Source organism: Engystomops pustulosus, chromosome 8 (assembly GCF_040894005.1).
Source record: "Engystomops pustulosus chromosome 8, aEngPut4.maternal, whole genome shotgun sequence".
NCBI lineage: Eukaryota > Metazoa > Chordata > Amphibia > Anura > Leptodactylidae > Engystomops > Engystomops pustulosus.
The window spans coordinates 113,545,689-113,556,936 of NC_092418.1; positions in this window are offsets into that span (position 1 = coordinate 113,545,689).

Consider the following 11,248-nt stretch of genomic DNA (forward strand, 5'->3'; position numbering starts at 1 on the left):
TAAGCAAATTCTTTTAATAGGGGAAAGGTGTTCCTGAGTGAAGAGAGATCCATAACAAATGTTTTCATCCGCCTCATTATGCTCCGCAGGCGGCTGTGAGCCCGGAAAAAACAGACAAAAACAGATTTTGTGCTTTGTAATTAATCCGGCAGCATCTGCATTGGGTAATTGTGAGACCTTCCATAGAGATAGTTGTTAGGAGATTCATTTAGCTTGGGCGATATTTGTGATTTATACATTTGTCTTATAGAAACTTCACTAGTTCCCTGCTAGGACTGTTCACACTGCTATATGGAAGCTTCACTACTGTCCTATAAGGACTATTCACAATGTTATATGGAAGCTTCACTACTGTCCTATAAGGACTATTCACAATGTTATATGGAAGCTTCACTACTGTCCTACAAGGACTATTCACACTGTTATATGGAAGCTTCACTACTGTCCTACAAGGACTATTCACACTGTTATATGGAAGCTTCACTACTGTCCTACAAGGACTATTCACACTGTTATATGGAAGCTTCACTACTGTCCTATAAGGACTATTCACAATGTTATATGGAAGCTTCACTATTGTCCTACAAGGACTATTCACACTATTATATGGAAGCTTCACTACTGTCCTACAAGGAGTATTCACACTGTTATATGGAAGCTTCACTACTGTCCTATAAGGACTATTCACAATGTTATATGGAAGCTTCACTACTGTCCTACAAGGACTATTCACACTGTTATATGGAAGCTTCACTACTGTCCTACAAGCACTATTCACAATGTTATATGGAAGCTTCACTACTGTCCTACAAGGACTATTCACACTGTTATATGGAAGCTTCACTACTGTCCTACAAGGACTATTCACACTGCTATATGGAAGCTTCACTACTGTCCTACAAGGACTATTCACACTATTATATAGAAGCTTCACTACTGTCATACAAGGACTATTCACACTATTATATAGAAGCTTCACTACTGTCATACAAGGACTATTCACACTGTTATATGGAAGCTTCACTACTGTCCTACAAGGACTATTCACACTGTTATATGGAAGCTTCACTACTGTCCTACAAGGACTATTCACACTATTATATAGAAGCTTCACTACTGTCATACAAGGACTATTCACACTGTTATATGGAAGCTTCACTACTGTCCTACAAGGACTATTCACAATGTTATATAGAAGCTTCACTACTGTCCTACAAGGACTATTCACACTGTTATATGGAAGCTTCACTACTGTCCTACAAGGACTATTCACACTATTATATAGAAGCTTCACTACTGTCATACAAGGACTATTCACACTGTTATATGGAAGCTTCACTACTGTCCTACAAGGACTGTTCACACTGTTATATGGAAGCTTCACTTCTGTCCTACAAGGACTATTCACACTGTTATATGGAAGCTTCACTACTGTCCTACAAGGACTATTCACACTGTTATATGGAAGCTTCACTACTGTCCTATAAGGACTATTCACAATGTTATATGGAAGCTTCACTACTGTCCTATAAGGACTATTCACACTGTTATATGGAAGCTTCACTACTGTCCTACAAGGAGTATTCACAATGTTATATGGAAGCTTCACTACTGTCCTACAAGGACTATTCACACTATTATATAGAAGCTTCACTACTGTCATACAAGGACTATTCACACTGTTATATGGAAGCTTCACTACTGTCCTACAAGGACTGTTCACACTGTTATATGGAAGCTTCACTTCTGTCCTACAAGGACTATTCACACTGTTATATGGAAGCTTCACTACTGTCCTACAAGGACTATTCACACTGTTATATGGAAGCTTCACTACTGTCCTATAAGGACTATTCACAATGTTATATGGAAGCTTCACTACTGTCCTATAAGGACTATTCACACTGTTATATGGAAGCTTCACTACTGTCCTACAAGGAGTATTCACAATGTTATATGGAAGCTTCACTACTGTCCTACAAGGACTATTCACAATGTTATATGGAAGCTTCACTACTGTCCTATAAGGACTATTCACAATGTTATATGGAAGCTTCACTACTGTCCTATAAGGACTATTCACACTGTTATATGGAAGCTTCACTACTGTCCTATAAGGACTATTCACAATGTTATATGGAAGCTTCACTACTGTCCTACAAGGAGTATTCACAATGTTATATGGAAGCTTCACTACTGTCCTACAAGGACTATTCACACTGTTATATGGAAGCTTCACTACTACCCTACAAGGACTATTCACAATGTTATATGGAAGCTTCACTTCTGTCCTATAAGGACTATTCACAATGTTATATGGAAGCTTCACTACTGTCCTACAAGGACTATTCACAATGTTATATGGAAGCTTCACTACTGTCCTACAAGGACTATTCACACTATTATATAGAAGCTTCACTACTGTCATACAAGGACTATTCACACTATTATATGGAAGCTTCACTACTGTCCTACAAGGACTATTCACACTGTTATATGGAAGCTTCACTACTGTCCTATAAGGACTATTCACAATGTTATATGGAAGCTTCACTACTGTCCTACAAGGACTGTTCACACTGTTATATGGAAGCTTCACTTCTGTCCTACAAGGACTATTCACACTGTTATATGGAAGCTTCACTACTGTCCTACAAGGACTATTCACACTGTTATATGGAAGCTTCACTACTGTCCTACAAGGACTATTCACACTGTTATATGGAAGCTTCACTACTGTCCTACAAGGAGTATTCACAATGTTATATGGAAGCTTCACTACTGTCCTATAAGGACTATTCACAATGTTATATGGAAGCTTCACTACTGTCCTACAAGGACTATTCACACTGCTATATGGAAGCTTCACTACTGTCCTACAAGGACTATTCACACTGATATATGGAAGCTTCACTACTGTCCTACAAGGAGTATTCACAATGTTATATGGAAGCTTCACTACTGTCCTATAAGGACTATTCACACTGTTATATGGAAGCTTCACTACTGTCCTATAAGGACTATTCACAATGTTATATGGAAGCTTCACTACTGTCCTACAAGCACTATTCACACTGTTATATGGAAGCTTCACTACTGTCCTACAAGGACTATTCACAATGTTATATGGAAGCTTCACTACTGTCCTACAAGCACTATTCACACTGTTATATGGAAGATTCACTACTGTCCTACAAGGACTATTCACACTATTATATAGAAGCTTCACTACTGTCCTACAAGGACTATTCACACTGTTATATGGAAGCTTCACTACTGTCCTACAAGGACTATTCACACTGCTATATGGAAGCTTCACTACTGTCCTACAAGGACTATTCACACTGTTATATGGAAGCTTCACTACTGTCCTACAAGGACTATTCACACCATTATATAGAAGCTCCACTACTGTCCTACAAGGACTATTCACACTGTTATATGGAAGCTTCACTACTGTCCTATAAGGACTATTCACAATGTTATATGGAAGCTTCACTACTGTCCTACAAGGACTATTCACAATGTTATATGGAAGCTTCACTACTGTCCTATAAGGACTATTCACAATGTTATATGGAAGCTTCACTACTGTCCTACAAGGACTATTCACACTGCTATATGGAAGCTTCTCTACTGTCTTACAAGGACTATTCACACTGCTATATGGAAGCTTCACTACTGTCCTATAAGGACTATTCACAATGTTATATAGAAGCTTCACTACTGTCCTACAAGGACTATTCACACTGCTATATGGAAGCTTCACTACTGTCCTACAAGGACTATTCACACTATTATATAGAAGCTTCACTACTGTCATACAAGGACTATTCACACTGCTATATGGAAGCTTCACTACTGTCCTACAAGGACTATTCACACTGTTATATAGAAGCTTCACTACTGTCCTACAAGGACTATTCACACTGCTATATAGAAGCTTCACTACTGTCCTACAAGGACTATTCACTCTGCTATATGGAAGCTTCACTACTGTCCTACAAGCACTATTCACACTGTTATATGGAAGCTTCACTACTGTCCTACAAGGACTATTCACACTGTTATATGGAAGCTTCACTACTGTCCTACAAGCACTATTCATACTGTTATATGGAAGCTTCACTACTGTCCTACAAGCACTATTCACACTGTTATATGGAAGCTTCACTACTGTCCTATAAGGACTATTCACAATGTTATATGGAAGCTTCACTACTGTCCTACAAGGACTATTCACACTGCTATATGGAAGCTTCACTTCTGTCCTACAAGGAGTATTCACAATGTTATATGGAAGCTTCACTACTGTCCTACAAGGACTATTCACACTGTTATATGGAAGCTTCACTACTGTCCTACAAGGACTATTCACACTGTTATATGGAAGCTTCACTACTGTCCTATAAGGACTATTCACAATGTTATATGGAAGCTTCACTACTGTCCTACAAGGACTATTCACAATGTTATATGGAAGCTTCACTACTGTCCTATAAGGACTATTCACAATGTTATATGGAAGCTTCACTACTGTCCTACAAGGACTATTCACACTGCTATATGGAAGCTTCACTTCTGTCCTACAAGGAGTATTCACAATGTTATATGGAAGCTTCACTACTGTCCTACAAGGACTATTCACACTGTTATATGGAAGCTTCACTACTGTCCTACAAGGACTATTCACACTGTTATATGGAAGCTTCACTACTGTCCTATAAGGACTATTCACAATGTTATATGGAAGCTTCACTACTGTCCTACAAGGACTATTCACAATGTTATATGGAAGCTTCACTACTGTCCTATAAGGACTATTCACAATGTTATATGGAAGCTTCACTACTGTCCTACAAGCACTATTCACACTGTTATATGGAAGCTTCACTACTGTCCTACAAGGACTATTCACAATGTTATATGGAAGCTTCACTACTGTCCTACAAGCACTATTCACACTGTTATATGGAAGATTCACTACTGTCCTACAAGGACTATTCACACTATTATATAGAAGCTTCACTACTGTCCTACAAGGACTATTCACACTGTTATATGGAAGCTTCACTACTGTCCTACAAGGACTATTCACACTGCTATATGGAAGCTTCACTACTGTCCTACAAGGACTATTCACACTGTTATATGGAAGCTTCACTACTGTCCTACAAGGACTATTCACACCATTATATAGAAGCTCCACTACTGTCCTACAAGGACTATTCACACTGTTATATGGAAGCTTCACTACTGTCCTATAAGGACTATTCACAATGTTATATGGAAGCTTCACTACTGTCCTACAAGGACTATTCACAATGTTATATGGAAGCTTCACTACTGTCCTATAAGGACTATTCACAATGTTATATGGAAGCTTCTCAACTGTCTTACAAGGACTATTCACAATGTTATATGGAAGCTTCACTACTGTCCTACAAGGACTATTCACACTGCTATATGGAAGCTTCTCTACTGTCTTACAAGGACTATTCACACTGCTATATGGAAGCTTCACTACTGTCCTATAAGGACTATTCACAATGTTATATAGAAGCTTCACTACTGTCCTACAAGGACTATTCACACTGCTATATGGAAGCTTCACTACTGTCCTACAAGGACTATTCACACTATTATATAGAAGCTTCACTACTGTCATACAAGGACTATTCACACTGCTATATGGAAGCTTCACTACTGTCCTACAAGGACTATTCACACTGTTATATAGAAGCTTCACTACTGTCCTACAAGGACTATTCACACTGCTATATAGAAGCTTCACTACTGTCCTACAAGGACTATTCACTCTGCTATATGGAAGCTTCACTACTGTCCTACAAGCACTATTCACACTGTTATATGGAAGCTTCACTACTGTCCTACAAGGACTATTCACACTGTTATATGGAAGCTTCACTACTGTCCTACAAGCACTATTCATACTGTTATATGGAAGCTTCACTACTGTCCTACAAGCACTATTCACACTGTTATATGGAAGCTTCACTACTGTCCTATAAGGACTATTCACAATGTTATATGGAAGCTTCACTACTGTCCTACAAGGACTATTCACACTGCTATATGGAAGCTTCACTTCTGTCCTACAAGGAGTATTCACAATGTTATATGGAAGCTTCACTACTGTCCTACAAGGACTATTCACACTGTTATATGGAAGCTTCACTACTGTCCTACAAGGACTATTCACACTGTTATATGGAAGCTTCACTACTGTCCTATAAGGACTATTCACAATGTTATATGGAAGCTTCACTACTGTCCTACAAGGACTATTCACAATGTTATATGGAAGCTTCACTACTGTCCTATAAGGACTATTCACAATGTTATATGGAAGCTTCTCAACTGTCTTACAAGGACTATTCACAATGTTATATGGAAGCTTCACTACTGTCCTACAAGGACTATTCACACTGCTATATGGAAGCTTCTCTACTGTCTTACAAGGACTATTCACACTGCTATATGGAAGCTTCACTACTGTCCTATAAGGACTATTCACAATGTTATATAGAAGCTTCACTACTGTCCTACAAGGACTATTCACACTGCTATATGGAAGCTTCACTACTGTCCTACAAGGACTATTCACACTATTATATAGAAGCTTCACTACTGTCATACAAGGACTATTCACACTGCTATATGGAAGCTTCACTACTGTCCTACAAGGACTATTCACACTGTTATATAGAAGCTTCACTACTGTCCTACAAGGACTATTCACACTGCTATATAGAAGCTTCACTACTGTCCTACAAGGACTATTCACTCTGCTATATGGAAGCTTCACTACTGTCCTACAAGCACTATTCACACTGTTATATGGAAGCTTCACTACTGTCCTACAAGGACTATTCACACTGTTATATGGAAGCTTCACTACTGTCCTACAAGCACTATTCATACTGTTATATGGAAGCTTCACTACTGTCCTACAAGCACTATTCACACTGTTATATGGAAGCTTCACTACTGTCCTATAAGGACTATTCACAATGTTATATGGAAGCTTCACTACTGTCCTACAAGGACTATTCACACTGCTATATGGAAGCTTCACTTCTGTCCTACAAGGAGTATTCACAATGTTATATGGAAGCTTCACTACTGTCCTACAAGGACTATTCACACTGTTATATGGAAGCTTCACTACTGTCCTATAAGGACTATTCACAATGTTATATGGAAGCTTCACTACTGTCCTACAAGGACTATTCACACTGTTATATGGAAGCTTCACTTCTGTCCTACAAGGAGTATTCACAATGTTATATGGAAGCTTCACTACTGTCCTATAAGGACTATTCACACTGTTATATGGAAGCTTCACTACTGTCCTACAAGGACTATTCACACTATTATATAGAAGCTTCACTACTGTCATACAAGGACTATTCACACTATTATATAGAAGCTTCACTTCTGTCCTACAAGGACTATTCACACTGTTATATGGAAGCTTCACTACTGTCCTACAAGGACTATTCACACTGTTATATGGAAGCTTCACTACTGTCCTACAAGGACTATTCACACTGTTATATGGAAGCTTCACTACTGTCCTACAAGGACTATTCACACTGTTATATGGAAGCTTCACTACTGTCCTACAAGGACTATTCACACTGTTATATGGAAGCTTCACTACTGTCCTACAAGGACTATTCACACTGCTATATGGAAGCTTCACTACTGTCCTATAAGGACTATTCACACTGCTATATGGAAGCTTCACTACTTTCCTACAAGGACTATTCACAATGTTATATGGAAGCTTCACTACTGTCCTACAAGGACTATTCACAATGTTATATGGAAGCTTCTCTACTGTCCTACAAGGACTATTCACAATGTTATATGGAAGCTTCACTACTGTCCTACAAGGACTATTCACACTATTATATGGAAGCTTCACTACTGTCCTACAAGGACTATTCACAATGTTATATGGAAGCTTCTCTACTGTCCTACAAGGACTATTCACAATGTTATATGGAAGCTTCACTACTGTCCTACAAGGACTATTCACACTGTTATATGGAAGCTTCACTACTGTCCTACAAGGACTATTCACACTGTTATATGGAAGCTTCACTACTGTCCTACAAGGACTATTCACACTGTTATATGGAAGCTTCACTACTGTCCTACAAGGACTATTCACACTGTTATATGGAAGCTTCACTACTGTCCTACAAGCACTATTCATACTGTTATATGGAAGCTTCACTACTGTCCTACAAGCACTATTCACACTGTTATATGGAAGCTTCACTACTGTCCTATAAGGACTATTCACAATGTTATATGGAAGCTTCACTACTGTCCTACAAGGACTATTCACACTGCTATATGGAAGCTTCACTTCTGTCCTACAAGGAGTATTCACAATGTTATATGGAAGCTTCACTACTGTCCTACAAGGACTATTCACACTGTTATATGGAAGCTTCACTACTGTCCTATAAGGACTATTCACAATGTTATATGGAAGCTTCACTACTGTCCTACAAGGACTATTCACACTGTTATATGGAAGCTTCACTTCTGTCCTACAAGGAGTATTCACAATGTTATATGGAAGCTTCACTACTGTCCTATAAGGACTATTCACACTGTTATATGGAAGCTTCACTACTGTCCTACAAGGACTATTCACACTATTATATAGAAGCTTCACTACTGTCATACAAGGACTATTCACACTATTATATAGAAGCTTCACTTCTGTCCTACAAGGACTATTCACACTGTTATATGGAAGCTTCACTACTGTCCTACAAGGACTATTCACACTGTTATATGGAAGCTTCACTACTGTCCTACAAGGACTATTCACACTGTTATATGGAAGCTTCACTACTGTCCTACAAGGACTATTCACACTGTTATATGGAAGCTTCACTACTGTCCTACAAGGACTATTCACACTGTTATATGGAAGCTTCACTACTGTCCTACAAGGACTATTCACACTGCTATATGGAAGCTTCACTACTGTCCTATAAGGACTATTCACACTGCTATATGGAAGCTTCACTACTTTCCTACAAGGACTATTCACAATGTTATATGGAAGCTTCACTACTGTCCTACAAGGACTATTCACAATGTTATATGGAAGCTTCTCTACTGTCCTACAAGGACTATTCACAATGTTATATGGAAGCTTCACTACTGTCCTACAAGGACTATTCACACTATTATATGGAAGCTTCACTACTGTCCTACAAGGACTATTCACAATGTTATATGGATGATTCTCTACTGTCCTACAAGGACTATTTACAATGTTATATGGAAGCTTCACTACTGTCCTACAAGGACTATTCACACTGTTATATGGAAGCTTCACTACTGTCCTACAAGGACTATTCACACTGTTATATGGAAGCTTCACTACTGTCCTACAAGGACTATTCACACTGTTATATGGAAGCTTCACTACTGTCCTATAAGGACTATTCACACTGTTATATGGAAGCTTCACTACTGTCCTACAAGGACTATTCACACTGTTATATGGAAGCTTCACTTCTGTCCTACAAGGAGTATTCACAATGTTATATGGAAGCTTCACTACTGTCCTATAAGGACTATTCACAATGTTATATGGAAGCTTCACTACTGTCCTATAAGGACTATTCACAATGTTATATGGAAGCTTCACTACTGTCCTATAAGGACTATTCACACTGTTATATGGAAGCTTCACTACTGTCCTACAAGGACTATTCACACTGTTATATGGAAGCTTCACTACTGTCCTATAAGGACTATTCACACTGCTATATGGAAGCTTCACTACTGTCCTACAAGGACTATTCACAATGTTATATGGAAGCTTCACTACTGTCCTACAAGGACTATTCACACTATTATATGGAAGCTTCACTTCTGTCCTACAAGGAGTATTCACACTATTATATGGAAGCTTCACTACTGTCCTACAAGGACTATTCACACTATTATATAGAAGCTTCACTACTGTCCTACAAGGACTATTCACACTGCTATATGGAAGCTTCACTACTGTCCTACAATGACTATTCACACTGTTATATGGAAGCTTCACTACTGTCCTACAAGGACTATTCACACTATTATATAGAAGCTTCACTACTGTCCTACAAGGACTATTCAGACTGCTATATGGAAGCTTCACTACTGTCCTACAAGGACTATTCACTCTGCTATATGGAAGCTTCACTACTGTCCTACAAAGAGTATTCACACTGTTATATGGAAGCTTCACTACTGTCCTACAAGGACTATTCACACTGTTATATGGAAGCTTCACTACTGTCCTACGAGGACTATTCACAATGTTATATGGAAGCTTCACTACTGTCCTACAAGGACTATTCACACTGTTATATGGAAGCTTCACTACTGTCCTACGAGGACTATTCACACTGTTATATGGAAGCTTCACTTCTGTCCTACAAGGACTATTCACACTATTATATGGAAGCTTCACTACTGTCCTACAAGGACTATTCACACTATTATATGGAAGCTTTACTACTGTCCTACAAGGACTATTCACAATGTTATATGGAAGCTTCACTACTGTCCTACAAGGACTATTCACACTGTTATATGGAAGCTTCACTACTGTCCTACAAGGACTATTCACACCATTATATAGAAGCTCCACTACTGTCCTACAAGGACTATTCACACTGTTATATGGAAGCTTCACTACTGTCCTATAAGGACTATTCACAATGTTATATGGAAGCTTCACTACTGTCCTACAAGGACTATTCACAATGTTATATGGAAGCTTCACTACTGTCCTATAAGGACTATTCACAATGTTATATGGAAGCTTCTCAACTGTCTTACAAGGACTATTCACACTGTTATATGGAAGCTTCACTACTGTCCTACAAGGACTATTCACACTGCTATATGGAAGCTTCTCTACTGTCTTACAAGGACTATTCACACTGCTATATGGAAGCTTCACTACTGTCCTATAAGGACTATTCACAATGTTATATAGAAGCTTCACTACTGTCCTACAAGGACTATTCACACTGCTATATGGAAGCTTCACTACTGTCCTACAAGGACTATTCACACTATTATATAGAAGCTTCACTACTGTCATACAAGGACTATTCACACTGCTATATGGAAGCTTCACTACTGTCCTACAAGGACTATTCACACTGTTATATAGAAGCTTCACTACTGTCCT